Consider the following 27,898-nt stretch of genomic DNA (forward strand, 5'->3'; position numbering starts at 1 on the left):
TATCCTCTTAACACGAGAGTGTAGGTACAAATAGCAACACTCACTGTCCATTGGGAGCAGTGGTGGCCGAGTGGATATGAGGGAGCAGTGGTGGCCGAGTGGATATGACGTCTGACTTTCAATCCGGAGGTCGCGGGTTCAAATCCTGGCTCGTACCAATGAGTTTTTCGAAACTTATGTACGAAATATCATTTGATATTTACCACTAGCTTTTCGGTGAAGGAAAAACATCGTGAGGAAACCTGCATACATCTGGGAAGAAATTCAAAGGTGTATGTGAAGGCCCCAATCCGCATTGGGCTAGCGTGGGGACTATAGCCCAAGCCCTCTCGCGCATGAGAGGAGGCCTGTGCCCAGCAGTGGGACGTATATAGGCTGAAATGATGATGATGATGACTGTCCATTGGTGGACCTTATGCCTTTGTAATAAGGTTTACTGTCAGTTAACAGTGTGGGCGATGGTACTTTGAAGGGGTGCCCAGAAAAGTTCCGTTTCTAGTAAAAGTAAGGCAATGTCTATTTTTAATACCTATATTGATAAGCGCCAGAGTGCAGCACTAGCACCTCTAGTAAACCATAGAGTAACTTATTATTATACGAGTATAATTATAGGCGAGCAGCTATTCAGCTGATGAGCCTATGTCACACAGTGTCCAGTATTATATGCCTTGTTCAAAGTTTGTAAAGTCATATCACATCACTAGTAACATCAGTCTAACTTATTGTTTAAAAGCCACTTGTCCAATCTGTTTTTAAACACATTGACCGAAGGAGCAGTCGCAACACTATCCGGTAAACGGTTCCAAGCCGCCACGACATACTGTGATCATCATACATACCTACCTACTGGTCATACATACCTACTGTGCCTTAAATATTATTTGACAAATTTCCACAGACAATAAAATATGATATTGATGTAGGCGGTTTGTTAAAAAGGGCCGACCGGGAAACGCGAAAATCGAAATTTAGATATCTGCCTTTTCATCGCTCGAATATGCAAGAATGATAAAGAGGTTAGATAACGAAATTTCGATATTCTTGTTTCGCGGTAGACCCCCAGATTGTGATGGATTGTGGTAGTGGCGAGTTTCGCGTAATATTCCCTATAGCCCAATATGTAACTGAGGTACACATTTGCGTAATGGGCCCAACTATGACAATATCCGTAAATTGGGTCACCGCTTCTACATTATTGTGCGAAAACGCAATATTAACTGATATTGGATATCGCTTCGACAATCACTGTTAATTGCGTCATCGTTATTAATTTAGTGGTAATAGTTACAGGAACGAGATTGTCATGTAAAATAATTATTTTATAATGGAATATACGTAGTAGTGATATAAATAATTTTTACAGTACATATATGGTCCTATTTTCCCGCACTAGTGCGTAAAATAGCACTTTTCGTGCGTATCCCAAGTAACAATTTGTGGTACTATAGTGGTCAATAGAACGTTTCCTAAATACCACCTAAGGTCCTATAAAAGACCTAAGAAGGTTGTATAAAGCCGAAATGGCGTATCTTTAGTGCCATTCAGTGATATAGTAGACCTGTAGCAGAGTCAGCCGTGACGTTTTAGGTCTATAAAAGTGATGTAATGCATGACTCTTGTGCTAATTTGTTGTCAGAAACGCCATTATAGTGTTAATTTATACTATAGTAGCATTTGAGATTCCATTATAGTGCTTGTTTTATACTATGGTATTTGAAATTCTATTATAGTGCTTTTTTATACTATTGTAGAATTCATAGTTCCTTTACTACTTGTTGTGTGTTTACTTCACAAAAACGGTACTAAGTAAAATGGTGATAAATAAAGACGTTATATTAATATGCGCCATTTAGATGTCGAATAATTCGGTCTTTAGTGCAAAAAGTATATGGGACGGAAGTTTTACCGTTAGAATAGTATTAGGTTAATGAGGAATTTTAAATGCCCCCTCGATTTATTTATGTTTTTAATAAAATAATTTAATAAAATATTATGATATTCACCATAGTTACTACTATACAGCCAAGAAGTAAATCCGACGCTTTTATAGGCTAACTATAGAACTTAGGAGGAAATATTCACCGCCATCATGATTAAAATTAGGGTTCCAAAAGAATTTTGCTGTGACCCAGTTGCACCTACAAACTCTTTAGAAAGATATAGGATTTTTTTTTAATTTAGATGTAGTCATTACTGTTGTTTCCTTTTTCAATGAGATAGGTAAAAAAAATGTGCTAATAATGGATGTCGATAAATATCTAAACCGTCACTATTTTATGCTTGTATTAAATCATTGATGATAAATCTCACCTACAATCACTAATATCACTGGGGTCTTTTTTATCAATTCATTAAAATATAAAAATATTTTGTACGGAACCACATTATGTGGCTTAGGCCTGAACTTATATAAGCAAGATATAAGTAGCCATTACAGATCAAATTGATCATTTACAAGTAGTCGTTTTCTACCTTTATGTATCTAACTCGGTTTATAAAAGACATAAAAACTCAGCTATAACGCTGTTGTCTTTTAAAAGAAAAAACAAAACCACTATACAACAGTTTTGTGATATAAAAGAGTCATTGTGACGTTTACAGCGATGAGATATAATAGGGATTTTAAAACTACTAAAGCGCTTTTTAACGCTATAAATATGTCCCAAAAACGCTACTATAGAGCAAAACAGTTCTATAATAGTGTTCATATGACTACTAAAGTATTATGTACTATAGCAGTGATCTCTAAAGCCACTATATCCTATAATCGTTGTATAGTTGGGTTTTTGTCACTGTTTAAACACAAAACTATAGCGGCTTGCAGGGAACCTTAATAGCGCAAACTACTAAAGTATTATGTACTATAGCAGTGATCTCTAAAGCCACTATATCCTAAAATCGTTGTATAGTTGGGTTTTTCTCACTGTTAAAACACAAAACTATAGCGGCTTGCAGGGAACCTTAATAGCGCAAACTACTAAAGTATTATGTACTATAGCAGTCATCTCTAAAGCCACTATATCCTAAAATCGTTGTATAGTTGGGTTTTTGTCACTATTAAAACACAAAACTATAGCGGCTTGGCAGGGAACCTTAATAGCGCAAATTAGTTGCATAAAAGTGATTCCAAATACTATTATACAGTAATATTGCTCTATAGTGATTATATTTGAACCTGTTATAGTACACGCCTGTAACGGCTCTATAAAATGATGATGTAAACCTTTACATCAATTGCTTATAGAATATATTAGCTGTATAAGCCTATAGAGCAAAAAGGTGTTGCCAAGCGCTTTTATACGACAGGTGGTCATCTCTGAAACCTTAATACGACGTCTATACAAGCTTTTAGCGATAAAAACTAAAATTATAGGACTAAAATGTTACTTGGGATGTCAAAAGTTTAAAGGGCCATATGTACTGTAAAACGTTGTACGATACACGTGCGAATAGATAATTCGCAACTCGTTGTCGATTTAAAACACTCCCTTCGGTCGTGTTTTAATTTATCGCCGTTCGTTTCGAATTTCCTCTTTTCCGCACTTGTATCGTATAAAACTATTTAAGATTGTTGTAAATATTTTACTCACGCGTATTGAGTATTAGGTATGTTATTAAAGTCAACCTTTCTTTATTTGCAGGTATCGACTGGGATTCAAGGAATGGGCTATAAATGTAAGTTTCAAAATACACTACACACACTAACACACACAATTATACAAACAGGAGGCGTAGGTATTCTGATTGTAGTAACGGATTATTACTTAATTTAATCTGGATTTTTTATGGATATTATGTTTCGTCAGTGTCATTGATGTTTTTGGTTGAAGAAAATGTGATATGATGAAAATACTAAATTTAAAATAACGTTACATCTATACACAACATATTGTGCTGTAGGTAGGTACTAGGTACCTGGTCGCTTTCTAAATGCCGAGGCCTTTACTTACATGTTCATAGATTTTCTAAACAGAAAACTGAAAATACATCCAATTCAAACAAATACCAAAAACTTGCGAAAGGCGTAGGATGGCTTTATCCACGTGAAAAAATAATCGCCACTTTTTTAACACCGCGCGATTTAAATTGACAGATACCAATTTATCATGCTGTCACGTAGACAAGAACGACCTCATAAAGTCATAACACAGACTGACATCATATCTATCTAGTGTAAATACTATATTATATGTACTCATATACCTAGTGTGAATTTCATTCGATAGCGTTTTTTTTAGTTCCCAACACGTCCCGCTTGGCGCGCTGTTCAAAATCCCATACAACAATAGATATAACGCAAACGCGACCGCTCGCCACGCTAACCAATGAAATTCACACTAGGGGTTCAGTGCTATTATTAAAGAAACCATGACAGCGCTAGGGTTCCTACATAGTATCACGGATCATAAATTTCAAAGTGAATTCAGTATGTAATCATGTGTCGCTACTTGTACTCTTTAATACATAATGGGGACACAGTTCTGATATAAGACATCCCTTTGGGCTTTCACGGGCACAGCGGAGATAACACAGTAGGCCCACTTCAACGTTTGTAAAATGTAAATGAAATGAAATTAAAATGAAATTAAAATTTTAACTTTTATTTCAGGCAACTAGTGGTCCATAGATAAATGTACATCCATGGATACCTTAAAAGTAACGTACATGTAATAAGAAAATAATAATATACATCTCAAACTAAAAACTTCAAAAGGCGTCATGGCTGCGATACATTAAGGATGACTCACGCGAGACCGGGCCGGGCCCGGGCCGAGGCGTCCGACATGATATTTTCTATGGCGGGTGATCGGTAATCACGTGGTGCTTTCCATAGAAAACGTAGCACGCCTGAAGCTCCGGCCCGGCTCCGGCCCGTTCTAGCGTGAGTCATCCTTTACGCAACCCCGCAGTGTCAGGGAGCCGGACAGTATGTTTTTTTTAGTCTTTATGATTGATAATATTAAAATACATTGAATTTTGAGATATAAATGGTTAAGTATAAACCAATATACCTAAAGTTAAAATAAAATTTGGAAATTGAATGGTTTTGATCTACCAGAAAATAATCTTTATTCATATTACTCCTATTTTAAACTTCCCTTCTGTACCTGTCTCAAAATGTAATATTAAAAATGCAAAAGCACGTAATGAACCCGGCATGTAATATTAACCCGTTATATTCAGGGTAAGACACCGCGAGCGACACTCATTAATTAGTAATCTAATAATTATTTCATGAGCTGTATGTGTAGGGGAAATAAGCAATAACCTAATTGAATGTTTGTTATTAATTTCAGTGGTAACCGCAACACTTGTTCGTGAGTTACAATTTTGATTACTTAATTAACAAATGAAATTAATAGACATAATTATGCATCATATCATATTAGAAAGTTACAGCTCGAATACGTGTATTTCGTTGTTTGAAAACAGTGAGCATAACTCGATTTTGCTGTGAACGTTAGAAAAAGCGACATTAGAAATAAGTACTTGGATTCGATTCGCTCTGTCTCTGTTAGTAGAAAGTATGAGACAAGAAAATTTTCGAAATGTCATTCAATTGTGTAAGTATAGAACTTTCATAATACTGTCCGATTCGAACTTTAAGATACATCAATTGATAAATCTAGAAACGATATGAATTTGATGTGTCAGTGTCATAAGCATAAGTGACATTTTTGTTTGAAGAAACGTCACATTTGACACTGACGTATCTAGAATCCATATCGTTTTAGATCTATTAATTGACGTATATTAAAGTTTGAATCGGGCCGATAGTCGCTCGAGTCATAACTAATCTTCTAGAAACTCGTACCAGTATTAATTCTGGAGTACTAAGTATTTGATTTAAATTTTTATTTAGATTTTTGATGAAAAATCAGATGGCTATGGGCAGTCTGTTGAAAATATTTAAGCGTAACCATGGCAACTAGTCCAATCTAGGGTCCGACAATTTGGTTACTCTAATTTGGTTGGCACCTACCTGTCAAAGGCTTTTATATTTTTTATAGATGGCGCCAGCATAAGCTCTCTCTAGTTTTGTTATATGGCTTTTGGCTTAGAGTGCTACTTAGCACATAAAAAAGTATTTGACACTATTCTCAGTATTGACAGGTAAAAATGCTTGCGTCGTCTGTAAAAGACTTCAACCGGCCAACCCCATTATAATCTATTCTTCACTACGCCATACTAAAGTAAAATGGCACCAAAGGGTACAATTCCATAAAACTTTTACTTATCGAACTCTCAGAATTTAATCCATTATGGGCCCCGAGGTGAGACAAAGAGCGACCTGGAAAAGACTCTCGACTCGACAAAGCGTAAGCGTGTTAAGGACCGCGGTCATTAGAGTTCAGTGAGGCCACGAAAACAGCGGGAAATGTAATAAAAAGCCGCTCGAGCAAGCCTCCTCGACAAATAACCGCGGTAATTAGAGTTTGTGAGATTAGTTAAAGATGACAAAGAGGTGACATAGACAATAAGGCTCTCGACTCTATAAAGCGTAGGTAATCGTGTTAAAGACACGCGGTCATTAGGCCACGAAAACAGCGTGAAATGTAGTAAAAATTACAAGCTACTTGGAAAATATTCGCCGAAAAAACGTTAGCATATATGAATACTAAAGTCATTAGCAAGGTCACTGAGGCCACAAAAACAGCGAGAAAGTTTGTGATATTAGTTAAGCCTTAGAAAAATGTAGTCAAATCGTTAACATTGGTAATGTACACATGCAGTTGCGTACCTGGGAAGGGCGAAATTTTAACAAAACCTTTGACATTGTAATCCAGTGACATGTACATATGCCATACGATAAATAATAATGTACACAGAAAGTTTTTGAGCCGTATAGGTACCTACACAAAGAAATTTTAGAAGTAAATAGTTAACTAAATACCTTCATTTCTTACATTATATAAATATCATTGGAAATCAGTGGTTTAATTATTATAAGCAGTCAAAGAAATATGCTGGTTTCCCTTAAAACTAAACAAACCGCAACTTCAATGGCCATATACTATTATTTCTAAAGATGTTCTTGGCATTAACTTTAATCTAGAAAAAGTCTTTTAGTAAAGAGATACTGAGATTGAGACACTGTATTTTATTTAAGACGACTGTTCTGATTACACTGACCTTAAGAGTTAGATTCTGCTTCCACTAATTGTTAAAGGTTTGATCTTGTTTCGATACGACCTATACGAACGCGAAATTCAATCAAAGTCGTATGATTAGGCATATCACGCACACCAATATGTGTGTGCGAGTTGCCAATAAGCGCATCAATGAATCCGGGAATGATGCATTCTAACATTGAATAATTTTACGGTTTAGACTCACTTGTTTTTAGTCACTCGCGCGACATGTTTCGGAGAGCCTAGGTCTCCTTTCTCAAGCACTGAGAGACCTAGGCTCTCCGAAACATGACGCGTGAGTGACTAAAAACAAGTGAGTCTAAACCGTAAAATTATTCAATGTTAGTATGTCTCACAACAGTTTAAATTCGATGATGCATTCTACTTTTGCTTGCTGTTTGTCTTTTTACAATTATGTATGTATGTCACTTTATTGCACATAAACAGGTTTACATAAAACGGACAAAACAAAACAAAAATAAAAATCTTATGTACAAAGGCGAACTCATCCCTAAAAGGGATCTATTAAATATTATATTATTTAAAATTTAATTTAATTTCATTTAACTTTTGTTCGCTTAATGACATCTCTTTTCGCACCCACCAAACGTGAAACGTGAGCAATCGTCAAGGTCGTATGATGATGATGATCAAAACCTTACCAAATTATTATATCAGAATCGACCCCTGGTTAATAGAGAAAATCCGAGAAATAAGCAAAACGTGCTTCTTGCGGCGTTCGATCTATTAGCGTTATTAACGTTTTATCTAGATGAGTAAATACTTGGTAAAAGAAATCAACAGTAGGTAGGGAAATATAATTACATTGTGACTTAGGTCTTAGATAAATAAATTAGTCGTAAATAAATTGCTGTACGTTACTTAATCAGGTTTTGTGTAAGTATTTATTCAGATGTAATAGTGTATTTATATTTAATTACAGAAACGGGTCTACCGCGATATAATTTCATTGTTACACATATTTAATTACACAAACGGGTCTACCGCGATATAATTTCATTGTTTTTACCTTTAATTCCGACGTTTCAGCTGAGTTGCACCAGCTGTGGTCACGGAAAGACTGACGTCCCAACAAATGTCAACGGAGATATTAATAAAACACCACTAAACTACCCGAAATTAGTTTATAAAAATGTTCGGGGTAGACAAAGAAATTGCAGCTACCCGTTAAAGTTTAATGTTTATTGTCCACGGCACGACACGCAACACTCACAGTATCCGTACACTGGTCCGAAGATATATCCGCTGGTTTCAACATTTGAATCACTGGTCCCCAAGTAGACGATAATTTGTACCCGTCCTCACGATTGAAATTTTTAGGGTGTTTTTTAATTTCAATCGCCTCTGTCTCAAATTTCATTGTTTTTACCTTAAATTCTGACGTTTCTCTCTCTCTCTTCAGTCGTTCCCTCATTCCTGAGGATCGTGATCACTATGTTTCACACCCTTGATCAGCTGTCTCCATCGGTCTCGATCCATTGTTGCCCTCACTGCTTGATGGAATTTGCTCGAGGAAGTGGCTTCTCTAACTTGGTCAGTCCACCTGGTTGGCGAGCGACCGCGACCTCTCTTGCCTTCCACTCCACCAATCACAACCAGTTTCTCGAGACTCTCAGCTCCTCTTCGCATTACATGGCCAAAGTATGCCAGCAACCGATGTCGGCAGATGGTGGACAAACGTGTTTTGATGCCCAGTTGGGAAAGAATAGACGCATTTGTGTGCTTGGCCGTCCACGGTATCCTAAGTATTCGCCTCCAGCACTACATTTCGAATGCGTTGATTCATTGTCTCTCTCTTGCCAGTATTGTCCATGTCTCTACTCCGTACATGAAGATGGGAAAGACCAAGGCTCTGACCAGGCGCGTTTTCGTATGAAAGCTTATACTACGGCTTTTCCAGATAACCTGAAGGCGCGTCATGGCATCTTTAGCCATTGCGATTCGGCGCTTGATCTCGGGAACGCAGCTTCCATCATTGTTTATCTGAGATCCCAGATAAGTAAAGCTATTTACCCTATCAATACCCTGGATTTCATGGGAACCTGTCAGCTTGCCAGCCCGATCGACCACCATGACTTTTGTCTATTCACTGCCAGCCCCAGTCTGCCGCTTTCTACCTCTAGTCATCTAGTATCATCCGCATGTCCTCGATGGTTGTGGTGAGTAAGACTGTCTGACGTTTCACCCCGGGGTAAAACCAGGGTAAAAAACGCGAGAGTTTAAGGTCGTTTCTCAAAAAGTTGGCACCGCCAGGTTAAAATTTATGTTTTTAAAATTTTTTGCATTTTCGCATTTTTTTTATTGGGATCGTTAAAAGGCAACTTAAACTATTAGAAAATGTGGAAGGGAAGCAATTCCTTCAATTAGTGTAGAAGATATAGGCGTTTGAAATTCAGGTGAATGATATCAAGGACAGGTGAAAGATATTTTGTCTCCAGGTTATCGATAGTAGAAGCAGGTTATCGAGAAATAAGTACAAATTTCAATGAAAACATTGACAGGTTATCGAGAGGCGTCATTAACCTGTGTCCGTTGCCGTTAACCTGGTTTCTTGTCATCATTCACCTGAAATGAGTGTCATCCACCTGTCCACCACATCATTTTCAATGTCTTGTAAAAATAATCGAAAAATGTGTCATTTTCTATAAAAAGGGACCTTATTGTCCACTATGATGATTAAAATTTTGGATTCTGACCCACCTCACCTTCGATTCGATTCCCAATTTAACAACAAGTTTCTGTGAATAAGTAAACATTCAATCTTGCTGTCACCCTGGCAGTACCTAGTGGAACTCAGGTTTGGTGCAACATAGGCACATGCAGTTTTGGTCATCCAACTCGTCTTGGTGAGCACTTGGAAGAGCAGAACTCAAGATAGAGCTGATGCTGGACCATCGCAGTACCTAGTAGAACTCAGGTTTGGTGCAACATAGACACACGCTGTTTTGGTCATTCGACACGTCTTGATGAGCACTTGGGGGAGCAGTACCCAAGATAGAGCTGATGATGAACCCTCGCAGTACCTACTGGAACTCAGGTTTGATGCAACATAGACACATGCTGTTTTGGTCATTCGACACGTCTTGATGAGCACTTGGGAGAGCAGTACCCAAGATAGAGCTGATGCTGAACCCTCGCAGTACCTACTGGAACTCAGGTTCGATGCAACATAGACACACGCTGTTTTGGTCATTCATAATCACAATCATAATCATAATCATAATAATTTATTGATAATAAAAATTACATGTCAATACTAGATTACAGTGTGTAACTACATAAAATGAGATTTCATCCCAAGAATAAAATTTTAAACCATAGGTTTAACTTACATTATTAATTAATTAAATAGCTCCTTGTGGTCGTAAAACGTCTGCTCGAGAAGCCATTTTTTAAGTTTTGATTTAAAAAGTGAAGCACTTTGTGCTGTTATAATTTCCCGCGGTAGATGATTGTACATCTTACGGCCCATGACGTGGGTGAGTTTTTTGGACTTAGCTAGTCTATGCGGCTCGAGTCGCAGCAGTCCCGCGCGCGCACTACGGGTCTCGTACCTTCGCGGGGGTTCGATGATGGGGTTCATGTCCACCTCATCACGCACATTTGTTGCCATATGCAGTATTAAGAGTGAGGGCAGTGTTAATATGCCTAGCGACTTGAAGAGTGGTTTCGCAGAGCTGGTTTGCGGAATGCGCGCTATCGCACGCACAGCTCGTTTCTGGAGGCGGAAAACCCACTCCCAGTCGGCGGCCGCTGCCCACAGCTCGATCCCATACTGTAAACGTGAGTGCACTGAAGCGAAGTAACAGGCCCGGACCATTTCAGTTGGGAGTATTCGTGCCAATCGTTTTAAGGCAAAACATGCTGTAGCCAGTTTTCCACACGTTTTATCTATATGACCTCCCCAGGTGAGGCCGCTGTCTAACTCAAAACCAAGGAATGTTGAGTTCATAACTTGATTGATAGGACTTCCATTCGCTAGTACTGACAACTGCCTCATTTGACGTCCAGAGAGGTCAAAGCTGATGAAGTGTGTTTTGGTAGTGTTCAAAATAAGGCCGTTACTTCGAAACCAATTTGACACTGATGTGGCGGTCATGTTCAGCTTGCATTCAAGTTCATCATATGTAGGGGCGTGCACAACTACAGCCACATCGTCTGCATACATGAATGTCTCTCCACTGGTGACAGCTTCTGGCAAATCATTTAACAGTAGGGAGAACAGTATGTTCGAGACAGAGGAGCCCTGTGCGACGCCCATACATGTAGTCACGGTGTCAGACCGAACGCGACCCCCGTCAGCGACCACAACTTGAGTCCTATTTCGCAACAGGTTGCACATTAATGTAAGCGCTGAACCTTCAAACCCGTAGTGACGCAGTTTTTTTATCAGAACTTGGTGATCTGCAACGTCGAAAGCTTTTGACAAGTCGCAGCATAGAACTGCGACTTGGTTACTGCGCTCACGGGCCTCCAGTATCTGCCTGACCACAGATCGGGCTAGCGAAGTCGTCGAACGGCCTTTCCTGTAGGCATATTGCATCTCAGATAGACAGTTCGTTAAGCTTAAAAATTCCGTCAGCCTGGAACTTAGGCCGTATTCAAATATTTTCGCCAGCACCGGAATTATGGCGACAGGTCTATAGGCGTCGATGTCATTTCTTTTTCCCTTGCCCTTGTATAATGGCGAGATGCGACTTTCTTTGAGCGTGTCGGGAAATGCACCTTCGCGCAGGCACCTGTTGTAGACGGTTGCGAGTACAGGAGACAGTTCTGCTGCGACCGAGTGGATTAGCATCACCGAGATGTCGAATATATCTTTTATATGCACGATTTGTAAATAAAAACACAAAAATCACTATATGTATGCCTTTAAGATTTGAGGAGTTCCCTCGATTCTTCATGGATCCCATCATCAGAACTGGGTTTTGACAAAAACGCGACCAATCTGTATGCATATACATACAATCAAAAAAATAATTTTCAAAATCGGTCAGGTAAACAAACGTTAAGCATTGAGGTTTCAGATTATCATCATCATTCGCTTGCCCTTGCCCCAGACATTTGGGGTCGACGCAGCATGTCTTTTTCTTTTCATCCATACCTCTCTCTCTCGCCCATCATCTCATCACACAATAAACAAAATGAGCATGTTTTCACCTTTTTACAAAACTTTTCCCGTGGGACGTCACAAATCTACTTACGATATTTTCATTTTCATTTTCTTTATTGGAGAAACAACAGAAGTAAGTACATAATAGTTAATGGTAAGTTATATAGTTCAAAAGATGTGCACCTACCTCCTAAAACGCTCTCACTTAGAACTATACATAATATAGGTAAAGGTATGCTACGGTAAACTTAACTAAGCTAACGCACACTAGCGACAAGATGCAATGAAACCAGCTAAATATACAAAGAAATTATGTTGTCTCAGCTAGAATATCAAGAATTTGTTTTTGGAATCGTGCTCTGTTTGTGTTGAAAATGTCCACGGCCGTGAATAATTTATTGTAAGTATTGCAAAGGCGGCGCAAAGGTGCGCGGATCCCAGCGTTAGATGAACAAGTTGGGACGGCGAACAAGGCATTAGAGCGGGCGGTACTGCGTGAGGGGACCCTAAAGCAAATGTTGTCAAGCAGCTCTGAGCAGTCGTACCTGTCATGGCAGATGTTGTGGAGAAACATCATATCAGAACACATGCGCCTTGAGTCGAGGGAGGGTATTAGTGTAACAATTTTTGTTTTTCATAAGAAAACCCAGGGACGAAAATGGGGTCTACGTTTGTATGGAGAAACAGTTGTCCACTAACGACTTAATAAACATAATCACTGTTTGAGTATATGTAACGTGGATTTTAAATAGTTATCGTTCACCTGTCACATGGCAGGAGAATGACGCTTCATTCACCTGCCAGTGCATCATTCACCTGACTTTTTTGGACAGGTTAACGAGACTTAAGACAAAAGTACACAAATTTGAATAATATGCAGCTTTAACCGACAGGATAGTTTTTATTCCTAAATTAACACACAAAAGCGATATAACCGCTATATAATTATATAGTTACGAGTATTAGTTATGGTATCAGTGACATTAACCTGTCGCAAAATCTCATCCACCTGGCAGTTTTAGACAGGTGGACGATATGCAGGTGATGGGGAAAATGGCAGTTATATCGTGAATATACAAAATGTATTAGCTTGATGAACTCCATACTTAGGAATATAAAACTAAACTATTGATTACGTTACATATCTTAATAGTAATGCGATAGGTTACACAATTAGCAAGATATCGACGCCAGGATAAAGAGTATCCATTACAAACTCCAATTTCCGATACTTTGTCGTTTGTGTTTTATTTGCGAAGCACGTCTTCGTCCTACCAGGTGATAGCTGACGAGTGACGGCTTCGGCTCGTGCGGAATGAGACGGGATAGGTGCGGTGGGGGTTATACAAACGTCGTGAACGTGACGCGCCAGGTGAATGTTAAGAATTGCCTTGGACAAACTTTGAAGCCGAATTACTTAAAATATAAGTATAATATTGTTATGCGGTAGTAATACTTTAAAAGTTAAAGATATATGTTAATAAAATACGGTAATGACGTTAAATTAAGTTAATAATTTGTGTGGTTTTCATAGCTCGGAACATAGTACCTCGCGTTGGGACACGGCAGGTTAACGGATAAACGTAGTTACAATATTTTTTTTTGTAATCAATTTTTATTAAATCTTTTTCAAAGTATTAGGCCTCTGTGTAAAAAGTCTCTCTAAATATGTGTTAATATTTTATATATAAAAATTATACATAATGAAAAAAAAGTTCTAACGTAAACCTATTTACAGGTGGCGGTGCCAACTTTTTGAGAAATGACCTTAAAGTGTTATAATAGTGTAATGACAATACACGTATTTTTTTGTTAGTTCTCTTATCTATTTAAGTTGTTACTCTCTAGTTTTACGTGGATAAATTTATAGGACCCTCAAGACGAAAGGCATAATTGTAATAGCTCAATTTGTACAGTCAACAATTATATGCTTAGCATCTTTGCATACAAATTTCTATGCAGGGGGGTACCTTTTCTCTGCAGCTGACTGTCCAAGAAAAACATTTTTTTTTTAAATGATCTCTTGCATACTCACTACCAGTACTTAACATGGTATGTGGCACTTACCCAGTGTAAAAAGGTTTCCACCTATCAAAGCTAAAGCTAAATTAACCATTACTGTGATATTTAATACCTCGATGACAGTAATCCCTCGACTCCCATACAGTCACATATTGTACCTTATATCCTTGTAATAAGACCTAATTGTATAAACATTGTGATCGTACAATGCTTAGTGGTCATGATATATTTACATTTTTTTGGGATGTTTCGGTTGCATTACTGGGACTTTCTCTTTGAGTTTCTTAAGTGGGCTTTGTGATGAAGCTTTAATAAATAATTTGACGCACACAGGCAAAAGTGATAATTGTAAACACGTTCGATATATTTGTAATTTGATTCAGGAACCTCCTCGTTAAAAGTTAAAACTAAAGTGTCATTCTATGGAAATTGCTAACTATGTAAACAAAAGTCACTACCTGGTAAATTCATCATTCAGAGACAATTTCAATATGGCGGTTTGTTTACATACATAGTTAGCAAGTTCCATAGAATGACACTTTATAATTTTGGACTGCAATAAGAAGGTACTTAAAGGTACCGTTCGGATCCATACCACACCAGTATTACTGCAGCAGTATTGCAGCGCGATATTACTGCCGACTGCATTGCTGCCGCAACTGTCAAAAATCCGAGCAGCAACATCCATTTTGACATTTGCGGCAGTCTTTAAATTATTTCGAATTGAATTGGCTTGTTTTCAATTGTCGATTTATTCGATTTGTTTCATTTCATCTTCATTTCTCGTTTTTAAAGTTCCGTTCGAAGGGTAAAAACGGGACCCTATTACTGAGACTTCACTGTCCATCTGTCTGTCTGTCTCCAGGCTATAACTCATGAACCGTGATAATTATACAGTTGAAATTTTCACAGATGATGTAGGTATTTCTGTTGCCGCTATAACAACAAATAAGTACTAAAAACAAAATAAAATAAACATTTAAGTGGGACTCCCATTCAACAAACGTGATTTTTTTGCCGTTTTTGCATAATGGTACGGAACCCTTCGTGCGCGTTAACTACTACTCGCACTTGGCCGGTTTTTTCATCTTTCTTTCAGTAGCGCACTAGCGCATTAATGGTATCTGACAAAAAAGCCACCTCGTATTTTACAAAAAGTTTTTCCTTTTAAATCGTTCCATCAAACATCAATTTTTTTTCTAAAGCACCCACATTTTACGCATCAAATAAAGATGACAAATGACGGACAAAACAGACATCCTCGTCAGTTGAACGCGAAAAATTCAATTCGGCCCTTCATTCATCTCTCCATTTCGAAATATCACCAATTTGAAGGAATTGTACTGGTGTCATTCCGATTGCTTGCTGAGGTCGAGAGGTCTCTAATGAACGAAGGATAGTTGGAACACGAGGCTCAAGGAAGCGAAATGTAATCCCGCTTTGCCCCCAAGGCCTCGCTGCAGATACGTATAGGTAGAAAAAAGTAAAAAAAATAATAATTACAACTAGTTACAGTTTTGATATTATTTTGATCCTACTTTGAAGATCGCTCACGCTGATTGGTGCACGCAATATGTCAGTGTTGACACTGTCTCTGTCGGTGACTCGTGGTAGGTCTACGGCTCGCCAAATTGTATGAAACACCCATAATTTTCATGAACATGGAGTTGGACCAAAAACTTACACATTCACCTAGCGAAATATGGCTATGGGTATATTTGGGTACCCATGGGTATGAACCCATACAGAGTTTATACAAATATAGGTATTTTTCATAAAAACCCTGTATTTACGATTCGTACGAGTATTTAAATTAAGAAATAAGCAAACGATTAAGTGCGATTGTCACAGGTGTCTTAAACGTTTTTCTTTAATTCGACGCCTATTTCTACTGACTTTTTAAGAACACACATAGATAATTGATACATTGGTTCAGTCAAGCTCGCGCATCCAATGAGAACGCGTCCAGATTCCCTTTCTTCGGCCCGTAGATTTAAAATGTTCCAAATGAAATTGCCTCCACTTTGGGAATAGTCCCCTAAAGTGGATTAGATGTTCAGAAATGTCTAATGTTTTAAGATTTATAGCTGGCGGTTGATTAGGTAATTTTTGGGATTACAAAATAGATAGGAATGAAATGTAAAGGCGCTTTAGGTATTTTTTGTCTCAAGATTGGTTTAAACTTTAAAGATGACTCACGCTAGACCGGGCCAGGCCTGAGCCGAGGCATCCGACATGTCATTTTCTATGACGACTGATCGGTGATCACGTGGTGCTTTACATAGAAAACGAAGCGCCGGAAGCTTCGGCCCAACCCCGGCCCGGTCTAGCGTGAGGTGACTCACTCAAGCGTGAGTCATCCTGGATTTTTTTTGGGTTTTTTTTTTGTAAAGTGACAAAAAGGTTTTGGTCTACTAAAGTAATAACCTAAGCATAAGACAACCATCCTCAACACTATAGCTCTCGCATCAAATGATGGTGCTTATGATTATGACAGTTCCTTCAAGTCCTTAATAAAAAAAACCGGGCAAGTGCGAGTCGGACTCGCACACGAATCACGTCTGTTGTATGAGAGCCCCACTTAAATCTTTATTTTATTCTGTTTTTAGTATTTGTTGTTATAGCGGCAACATAAATACATCATTTGTGAAAATTTCAGCTGTCTAGCTATCACAGATCACGAGATACAGCCTGGTAACAGACGGACGGACGGACGGACAGCGGAGTCTTAATAATAGGGTCCCGTTTTACTCTTTGGGTACGAAACCCTAAAATTGAAGAAATAAACTTTCAAAAAATGACTGCAAATTTATGTAAGATATTCCGGGATAAGATCGGATGGAGGATAAGATCGTAATATGATCGCAATTGCGTTATACAAAGATGACTTAGGATTCAGACAGGAGGTTTAATTCCTTACCTCCGAATTGGAAACTTAAAAGAATTTCAACACATTAAAAAACTCCGAATCTCTCCACTCTTCCCAAGTCTACTAAATTCAAAAGGCATGTTTTAGTAAAAACACTCCCTTATACCTACCTACCTACATGTGCGGTAGGTCCAAGAATTCCCCTTATCTCCGGAAACCGAATTAACATAAACAAACTTTAGACCTTTACAAACATAACTTTACCGTGGGTTAAACAGGAAACTACGATATTTCCATATAGTTAACTCTACAGTAGCGACGCCTTTAACGGCAAATATAACTTAGTTAAAGAGCGGAACATACAAACCATACAAACTTAATTTTACCAGTGTTCAAACAAGGAACTAACACTTGGTTTTAAAATTACAGGACCTTCCTTCGTCAAGCAGCCGCAGGCAAGCAACTGATGCATTAACTTTTTGTTTACTTTTTGTTATATGTATGGAGCTTTTTTTGACGTGATAACGTCTTATAAATCGATGAACAGCGGTAGCATGCTCGAAAAATTCACAGATTTCGTGCCTCACACGACTATCGAGCAGATTGGAAATGAATCTACGGAATTCGAAAAAATATTGTCGCTGAGCGACGAGAAAGTCTGGATAAGGAAAAAGTTACAAAATAAAACTACAACGTTGAATGATAATTATTTTATTCTTAGATTAATACAAGTATCCTGCGGGCTCAGCACGGTTCCATTTTTATCGACTATCACTATGCGCGTCCCTTTCGCACTTACATACTTGTTAAAACGTGACAGGCATCGTGACAAGGGATAAAAACGCGACCGACGCATGTGAACAAACAAATTGCAAAATTTCCACACGCGTATCGAAGTTTGACTAATTGTCGCCGTGGCGCATAAGTATAGGTACATATTTCATTTTTCGATTAATAAGCAGGATATATTAATGTTCAAAGTACAAGAAAATTATTACACGGCAAATCCGTAGTCAACTCGAGAAGTGGTAGCCACATCGCCGTTATCGTCACTCGAGTCTTGATCGGCAGCGGCCCATTTGCTGCAAGATATGAAATTTTCTTGACAGCAGTTTGACGCGACGAGAGATGACCATAACAGCGCGTGCCTATGTTGCACCAAACCTGAGTTCCGCTAGGTACAACCAGGGTTCAGCATCAGCTCTATCTTGGGTACTACTCTCCTAAGTGCTCATCGAGACGAGTCCGATGACCAAAACAGCGTGTGCTTATGTTGTATTAAACCCGAGCTCCACTAATTACTGCCAGGGTTCAGCATCAGCTATCGGCTAGCAGCCGCCAGCAACATGCTGAGGTGAGACCATTTCGTGGCACTTTTTCTTTTTTATGTTTCTCTGTATAAGTTTTTATTTTGTGTTTGTGCTCACGAATAAAATTATTTCTATTTCTATATCTACCTCTACCTCTACCTGTACCTCTACCTCTACCTCTACCTCTACCTCTACCTCTATTTCTATTTCCATCACCACAAGAATGCATAGATTGTCGAATAGTGCGTTATCTACGCCCGTCTCAAACAGGATAGATAGAGTAGACCAAGAAAAATCTGCAGCGATTTTGATAGCCCACGATAATCCCGATAATTCACAACAAACACCGATAACGAACTCTGCGAAACATGAAGTCATAAATGTCATGTGAAAAATGTCGTTCTGACTTTTTGACTATTTTAAGGTTAGGCTACAGGGCAAACCCTTAACCCGATCGTCTTTGTTTTAGGTTCAAATTGTAGCTGACTAAATTGTCCAGAGCCGTTTTTCTCAAATTTTTGATATTCTTCGTTTCCAAATTATCGAGCATCAAATACAAAAATTCGGAAAAAATTGAATTTTATTTTCACTATTTCGACCATAACTTTTTTTGTTTTTGACTTTCTCGAATAATTATTTTAGCACCTTACAGCTCTCGTGATTATGCGTCTTTTGAGCCTATTTTTTAATATCATATCTTCACAACTTTCCGAGATATAAGGGGATCGCACTTTTTCGTGAAATCGGACCCTATACTGGAGCGAACGAAAAGACATTTCCAATGTCAAAAGTGTCACGTTGTGGACGGATCTCCATGGTAACGTTGTGGACAGATCTCCATGGTAACGTTACGGCAATTTTTCATCAATGTTTTCTTATGACGTTATCACGCAAAATTATCGTCCGTAAACCGACTTTACAGACAACCATTTTTTTTAAATAATACTTCTATGCATAATTAGGTACAGATGTAGTGCATAATTATTTTCCTTCGTATTTTCACGGAAACGTTCGTACGTGTCTTGCTATTTCAGTAAGTCTCGGTACAAAAAGTACTGAGGTTGATTGAAGTAGCATGACAAATACGAACGTTTCCGAGAAAATACGAAGGTAAACTATTATGCATTACATCTGTTTTAGCGGTTTAAATACTTACACGTATGTTCCAAATTTCATTCAAGTATTATCTTATAGTATTTTGAGATCAATAGCTGTGTGTGACATATGGACAGACAGACGAACGGACGGATAGACGAATATTACGAAAGAATAAGGGTTCCGATTTTGCCATAATTTTTTTGGCTACGGAACAAGCCACCTTACTCTTTTCGAACCTCAACCAAATTATTTTAACAAGATACGGATCATAAGATTAAATTCGTTGTTTATTACTGCAGCAGTAATGCTGGACTGTAGTCTGTCTCCGAACGGTACCTTTAAGACGACATTTACCTGGTAGCTGACTCAAACATGTAAAAGTTGGGAGAACAAATCACACAACCAAGTTCACTGATTTAAACTTTCACGATTATTAAACATTATCAAACTGCACAACGGGACTTAATCGCGTATTTAAGTTTTAAGATTTACCTCCGACGTTTCGAGGACGGCGTTGTCCCCGTGGTCTCGGAGAAGAGCAGCAGGGAGCCTAAGGTCACCGAAGGAAGTTATTCCGTTCCAGTCACCTGGCGTTTATAAAATAGATTGCAGTTGTGGTAGTTCCTATATCGGAGAAACTAAGCGCACCATAGCAGAAAGAGTTAAGGAACATATCGCAGCTGTCAAAAATCGTCAGGTCAACAAGTCTGCGGTGGCTGAGCATTTGCTGGAGTCAGGACCAAACCACTGGATTGAGCTGCATAACCCTAAAATCCTCTCCACGGATCGCCATTTCTACAGTAGAAAAGTGCGGGAAGCCATTGAAATCAAAAAACATTGCAATTTTAATCGGGACGAGGGTTTTAAGATCTCATCCACATGGAATCCAGTCATTAGTAAATGTAAGCGGAAACGAATATCGACAGTCGATAAATCGAATATCGTTAGTGTTGTGTGTCGACAGAGTGACATCCCTAGTGCGCAAAACGTTCAAACTGATAAACAAGACCAAGTGCGGGTAGTTCGAAAAACTCGCGCGGCTAGAAGATGTTGATGTCAACTTGAGCCAGTCTTCTCCGAGACCACGGGGACAACGCCGTCCTCGAAACGTCGGAGGTAAATCTTAAAACTTAAATACGCGATTAAGTCCCGTTGTGCAGTTTGATAACACAACCAAGTTGTTTACAGTGGCGCCTCGCGGCGGCAAATCTAAGTTGGTACAGAACACTGGGATGTCATGTCAGCCATATTTGATCTTTTGTGTTTGCTCGTTGAGTTGGGACATGTGTTGAGACTTGAGACAATCTCGCGGGGTTAAATCATTCAAAGTAAGCTTCCTTTTAAATGCTAATATTTTAAAAATCCGTCAGATTTCTTCTTCAGGATCTTTTCTTCCAGCATTTTACTCCAATACAATAAGGCAATAGAAATTCATATTATCTCTATACCTAAATTTATTCATTGCTCCAAAGCGCACACTTTCTCACAAGCATTACATTCTTAAACAGGCTAGCTATCCCCATCCCCCTAATACAAAGGTTAAGACTACTGGAGTGAAAGGGACGGAAGGAAGGAAATTTGGATGTCGTTTCTGGTATCCAATCCTTTTGTAAATCTTGCTGGCTCCGTATAAATATTGACCAAACTCGTTACCGTGGGCCTTTCTTGAGTTTATTTGGATTTGTTTTAACCCTCTGTCTTGATTTTCGAGGGTAGTTTTATTTCTTGTGAAATATGTAGAAGTTGACATTTTTGTGTGGTTTACTATGGGTTTACTTTACGTTGCCTGGCTGGCTAAGAAATATTGCTAAACTGTTTCGTGTGAAGGCTGTGCCGGTTGAAGTTTATGAAAATAAAGTCGGTACCTTCATAAAATTTGCATTATTTTTGTGATACCCGGATCCTGTTTTTCAAGTAAAGGTGACATTTAAATGGAAACTGCAGCAACATTGCTGTTACAACGTTAATGTTGCATGTTGCTGCATTGATGCGGGCAATGTCTCTGTCAACAATAAAGCTGCGCTTGACATGCGAACGTCAATTACAAACCCCATTTAATTTGTCAGGAAAGTGTCAGTTAAACGTGATTTAAACTCAAGTTACGTTTAAAGAACAAGTTAAAATGCCCAAATATATACTTTATTAATAAAGTCCTTTTGATATCAATAAAATGTAAATTCAAATCCAAAATTTAAATAAAAATGGGCATTCTTGCTACGTTCTAAAGGTACAACGAACTAGAAAACATGAAACATGTGTACATCTTTTTGTCCGTGAACATCGGTAGTAATCGAACGACATAGATAACGCGGAGTGTCCCGATTTCTTTTTTTATTATAATGTATCGGCTATCGGGAGAAAGGTACATTTTGTCCGGGAAGTTAATGTTTTTGTTCTTATTTAAATTCCGATCTCATTCAATATGTGGCAGGGAGTAAATTAATCAAGAGTGTCAACCTATACACAACGTGGGTTTTATCATTGTTATAGGTGGCGCAATGTCTTAGTTTTGTAGTTTATTTTGTGCACTGTAACCCTACAGATATTTCGCGAGATGTCAGCGCAAACTCGCCAATTATGTACTACCAAACGTTTAGAGCTATATTGGATTATAGTAACCATACTAGTACCAACCAAAACAAGACAAATTTTAGTGAGTTTTGGTTGTCACCTGGTGATTTTAAATAACTCCAATAAGATTGAGCTTACTTGACCTCTTAAGTCCAAGGGCCGCTTGCACCAATCACTAACCCGGGGTTAACCGGTTAAACCTTTAACCCAGTGTCAAATTGTAGTGGTACTATGGTAACTCCAGGTTTAACCGGTTAAACCCGGGTTAGTGATTGGTGCAAGTGGGCCTAAGGCATAATAAAAAGCATTTTAGGTATGTTTCTGAACCTACAACTTTTTTTAACCTTCTCAAAAAGATAACTAGATGGCGCCATGAAGTAAGATATTATGTTTACAATGTTGTTCTGTTGTTATTATGCTTTTATTGTATTTGTATGCTTTTGACAGCGGGCAGGCTAGTCCAATTATTGGTTTCGATGTCATAAATAAAAGTAAGGTGACAGATTTCATACAAATGAAGTCAAACTAGTCAATAGCGTCACCTACAAAAATAACGAATCACGTTTTTGTATGGAGGTTGTCTGTCTCCTATATTAACTAGCCTCTGAATGTGACAGTAAAATGTTTGGATCACGGTGTGGATGATAATAAGGAAGATTATGTCAACAAGGTGACATGGATTCATAAACATGTTCTTAAAACATGAGCGGAGATGTTGTCTACAATGTAGAGGCTTAGTTAAGTTGTTATGTTGTTTTTATTATTATTTTTATATTAATGTCTAGTTGGAGACATGAGGTAGATTCTAATTTAAGAATTTGATATGTTTTTGAACTGGTTTTGATACGACTTAACGATGGTTTTGGAGGTTGGCGCGCATGTCACAAAAGGTGGCAGTTCCGAACAATTGATAGGCTGATGATATCGTCCGGCGAACTGGTAATCTGTGGGCCCCTTTAGTGTCACAAATATATATTAAATGTAATAGTTGTTGTTGTATGTAATGTATTATATTAAATGTAATAGTTTGGTTGTGAAGTGCCCGTACAATATATTAGGGCTACATCGAGAGGTGTTCCGTAACAATGGGTTCATTTCCAAACCGCGTAAATCATGGGTTCTTAGGTCGGGAGCTCAACTTAATTATTTTATCGAAGGTTAAATATATTCATTTTATATTAAGCAGTCGTCTGCTTAATATAAAATGTAGATCCTTGCTTGCACAATGCTTAGAAATAAAGTAACCGTAAATTACAGTGAGTTCTAAGCATAATAATTTCATTTGTATTCATTCTTCATTTTGAATTAAGTTTATTTCAGTATAAGTAGTTACTGAAATACTTCTACAATGTACGCTAAAAAAATTTACAAACATAAAAACATTAAAAAATTACAACAAACTTAAATAATTAAGATTGTATAAAATGAGTACAAATAATACTAATTATCCATATAAATAATGCTACCTATGCGCCTAACATGATGGTTCATCAATATTTTAGTTTAGTTTTAGTTTGTTTTTTAACCATAATGTAACATGATTATTACATTCTTATTTTATTTTATTTTTTTCTTCTTACTTATATTTTTTATATGATCTTGCAGTTTTGTCTATGATACTAGCAAACAGGGACGCAATATTGAACCCATACTTATAAAAAGTATGAAATTTCGAATGTAGGCAAGCTTAAGAACCGGGCCATCTCAGGTGCCAGTACCTTATTGTATGTCAATAACAAATTTAAGATTTAAAATTCTCACCGGCTCCCGTCCAGACCCTCTAGCAGAGGTCACAAAGACTTAATGAAATTCCAAGCAGCCGTAATTGAACCTATTATATCTTGTTAGATCTATTGTTTGTAGAACAATGAGATATGCTTTAAACATTAATCTGCCTTTTGGTTCATTTGGCTCCTGGGCTACGGGGAAAGTTTTTTAGAGACCGGCGTGTACAAATTTTATTTATTCGATTTGTTTCCGATGTGTCAAAAGTGACACTGACAGATCAGTATTTATCATATCGGAAACAGATCGAATAACTAAAAAGCGAATACGCCAGAGTTCAAGGGTGAATTGATGTGTTAAATAATTGAGGGTTGCGGTTGGTTTTAGATAGTTACTAGTTAGGGACAAATTTACAAATAAATAAACAGTTTTTATTAACGGCCTCGTAGTGTAGTGGGCGGTGGTGACTGCCTACAATGCATGAGGTCCCGGGTTCGAATCCCGGAAATAAAATTGAAACTTCACTGGTTCGGGTAATAATATGTACCTACTCATAACCAACTGAACTACCGAAGCTTTTTTAAAATATAACCCATTTTTTTTCTTGTAACTTTAACTTGTAAAATTTCACACTAAATCCAAACAACGTTTTCTACAGTGAAATCTTCACCCTAAATTGAGTCGACAAGGCTTTCGGGTCTAAAATATTTGTTCGCCCCACAGATAAGCGTGAGTTGGGTTCACCTGTCATGTGGGTTTTTTTGACCCTGAGATTGTAGAGGGATTATAGGAGAGGATTTTTTAATTATTCTGAAGCGGGCTTAGTTATACTTAGGTGTAGATAGTGGATCTATCTGCCATCGCCTATACAGTTGAGTAAAGGATGACTCACGTTAGACCGGGCCGTGTCCGGGCCGGAGCTTCTGGCGCATCGTTTTATATGGAAAGCATCACGTGATCTATTGTCATGACATACAAAAGTAAGCTCCGGAAGCTCCGGCCCGGACACGGCCCGGTCTAACGTGAGTCGTCCTTAACACGAGCCTTGCCGCCGTCTTACAATCGATATTACGCTTTCATTTTAAAACGACATTCGGAATGTAAACATGTCGTTTTAAAATGAGAGCTTCTTGGATTGTATGGGAGCGGCTTTTTACAGTCGGGTTTGTGTGACTATTTTAACGCAATGAGGCCTAATGTTGACCTCATTTCATTTCTACCCATCTTACAACTCGCTACGTACATTTTTTAAGTATCCGAGCGTTCCCTAACATTTCCTTACATATCTTTATTTGGGCGCTCCGATAAAAAAATAATGTCCAACATTAGGGAGAGGACTTAATTTAAATATTTCTATGCGTGCTCCGTCCCTTTCCTTCTCGCTAAGTTTACTGTTGTGGTCCCTTTCGGGACCGCGATAAGTCACAGGGCGACGGCGGGTAAATGCCTTTTTAAGCGAACTTGAACAGAGTTACGTTCCTTGTTTAGGGGTCCGTGGGTAAATAGTATTTGGTAAAATATGCTTTTATGTTATGTTAGTAGGTACCTCCTTGGATTTCACGGGCCTATAAATCCCGGTCTTTTGATAGGCTTGCGTGGGGATAAGTATGCGACTGCGCATGGCCTTAAATACAATGTCACCAAAACGCAGTACATGGTGTTTGAACCGAGAGGATACAGGATAGGGGAGGTACCTCCAATACCATTAAATGGCACACCACTGGAGAGGGTGAATAGTTTTAAATATTTAGGCCATATTGTGACATCCGATATGAGGGATAATATGGATATAGAGCGGGAACGGAGGGCCCTATCTGTGAGGGCTAACATGATCGCCCGTAAGTTTGCTCGATGTACAAGAGAAGTTAGTCTCATTGTTTAGAGCCTTTTGTACATCCTTATACACATGCAGCTTATGGAAGGATTATATGCAGAGAGCATATGGAGCCCTCCGGGTCCAATATAACAACGCGTTCCGGGTGCTGGTGGGGCTGCCCCGCTTCTGTAGCGCATCTGGGATGTTTCCAGAGGCGCGTATGGATTGCTTTTATGCGATCATACGCAAGCGATGCTCATCCCTGGTGCGCCGGGTGCGGGCCAGCCCCAACCCCATCCTGCGTTCTATCGCGGACAGGTTCGACTGTCCATACTTGAGGCACTGCTGTGAGAAGCATGTTTCTTGCTGCCCGTATTATATTTAATTCGTGTAAGTAGTTAAGTTTGTACTAACATTAGACATAAGAATTTATAATATTGTATACTAACAAATATTTATTATACTTTACATTTAATTAATAAGCGAGAATTACATTAATGTCAATTTCACTTAAGAACTAAGAAATAAACTATCAGTAAACTCTAAAACTATAAATTACAACTAAACCCAAACTAACCTATAAAAACTAATCAAATAACCCACCCCGCATCGCCCCCGGCGCAAAAGTGCCCATCACACTTGCTGCGTTACCGCGTTGAACCGCGATGGACAACCTCTGCGCTAGGAACGATCCGGAGCGGGGGTCGAGACCCCTCTGCTGCAGGCGACGCCCCAGCTCCCCGAGAAAAGTTTTCGCCTCCGCGCACCAACACCCAGATGTCTCCACAGCCAAGGGGATGAACAAGTAGTTCGTTAGCCCCGAGTACTTGTCCCTTTTTAGGGACGCCGCCTGCTCAGCGGCTGCACCTGCCGACCGCACAGTGCGGCCAAGGTGCGTGGCGGCAAATGTGCTGACGCAGGTGGCGTCCCACAAAAGGCACTTTCCTTTCTCCCACGGCACCAGAGTCAAACCGTCCGGCCTTTTGCCATCTGACCGACTAAGGCCCGGCGGCTCCAGCACACACGGGACGTTGGCTGACACCAGCGCCCTTCGAACAATGTCGTTCAACGCGTGGTGGCGTGGAAACCTCCCCGCGCATCGGCAACAGCTCAAAGCGTGGTGCCCGTTGCTCTCCACCATGGACCCGCAGATGCATAGATGTGGTTGACAAACATCGCAGCCCAGACGAAGAGCAACGGCCACCCGCAACGAGTCATTGTCGAGCAGGGTGCCTAAGTTCGGGGAGGGAAGGGCGTGCAACCAAGCCCCAGATTCTGGCGCCAAAGCCGCGTTCAGTCTGGCTCTATCCGCACCAGAAGCTTTGCCTAAAAGACAGTCAAACAGACGCTTAATCCCGACCTCGTCCCACAAGCGCTGACGGAACGGCTGTTCAGGCACTGACGCACCCGGGTTGAGAGCCTCCCAGGCCGACAACGCATCGGAAGCGAAAGGTATTTCTGCCTTGCCACCATCTAACGATAAAATCTTAGTGACAAGGTCCACGGCCCCCGCCGCCGACGCCAGGAAAGCCGGAAGGCACACATCCCGCACGCGCCGTATGCCAATACCGCCACTCCGTATAGGCAACGAAGCCAAGTCCCACTGGTTCGAATTCAGAGAGACATTCAGCACACCCTCAGCACATTCCTTCACCACCAGGTCGAACGAGTCCATGTGGCCGGGGTGCAGCCAGGCAGGTACAGTACGCAGAAAGTACATCACCTTGGGAACGGCAAAACAGGACCTTAACAAAGTAAGTGCCACATGAGCCGAGAGCTTTTTCAGCCTCTCGCCAGCGGACCTAAGAAGCTGCTCTCTCACCTTGAAGGCTTCAGGTATAGCTACGGGGAACATCGGGGAACCCAAAAGGTTAAAATTCTGGGTAGATAACTCCTTGAGGCCAGGAAGTAGGGCACAAAACAAAGAGAAGGAAGGTTGTGAGTTGGCACTGCAAGGAAAAAACTCACATTTACTAGAGTTCACTTCGAGCCCCAGCTCCCGAAAAAGTGGAAGGAGCGCAAGCAGGTCCTGTTCGACCTCCTCCGGCCTACCCCCCAGAGAGCCGTCGTCGAGGTACCACACGTTCAAAGGGGATCGAGATCTAGATATGACTTTTTGAATAGCCAGGCTGAAGATAAGGGGTCCAAGCGGGTCCCCCTGCTGAGCACCGACCTGGGATGGAATAAGGGACCCGTTAAAGAAGAGTTTGGAAGGAGACG

At 39.4% G+C, this 27,898-nt stretch overlaps 1 protein-coding gene across 1 annotated transcript in view; it reads left to right on the top strand.

The window, feature by feature from the left end:
• LOC134801853 (protein madd-4) overlaps positions 1 to 27,898 on the top strand; it is a 490,229-nt gene that overhangs the window by 220,713 nt on the left and 241,618 nt on the right. Inside the window, exon 2 of the mRNA XM_063774493.1 lies at positions 3,642 to 3,675. The gene's annotated coding sequence lies outside the window, so the exon portion shown is untranslated. The remainder of the gene's footprint in view (positions 1 to 3,641; positions 3,676 to 27,898) is intronic.

This window comes from Cydia splendana, chromosome 2 (assembly GCF_910591565.1).
Source record: "Cydia splendana chromosome 2, ilCydSple1.2, whole genome shotgun sequence".
Classification (NCBI taxonomy): Eukaryota; Metazoa; Arthropoda; class Insecta; order Lepidoptera; family Tortricidae; genus Cydia; species Cydia splendana.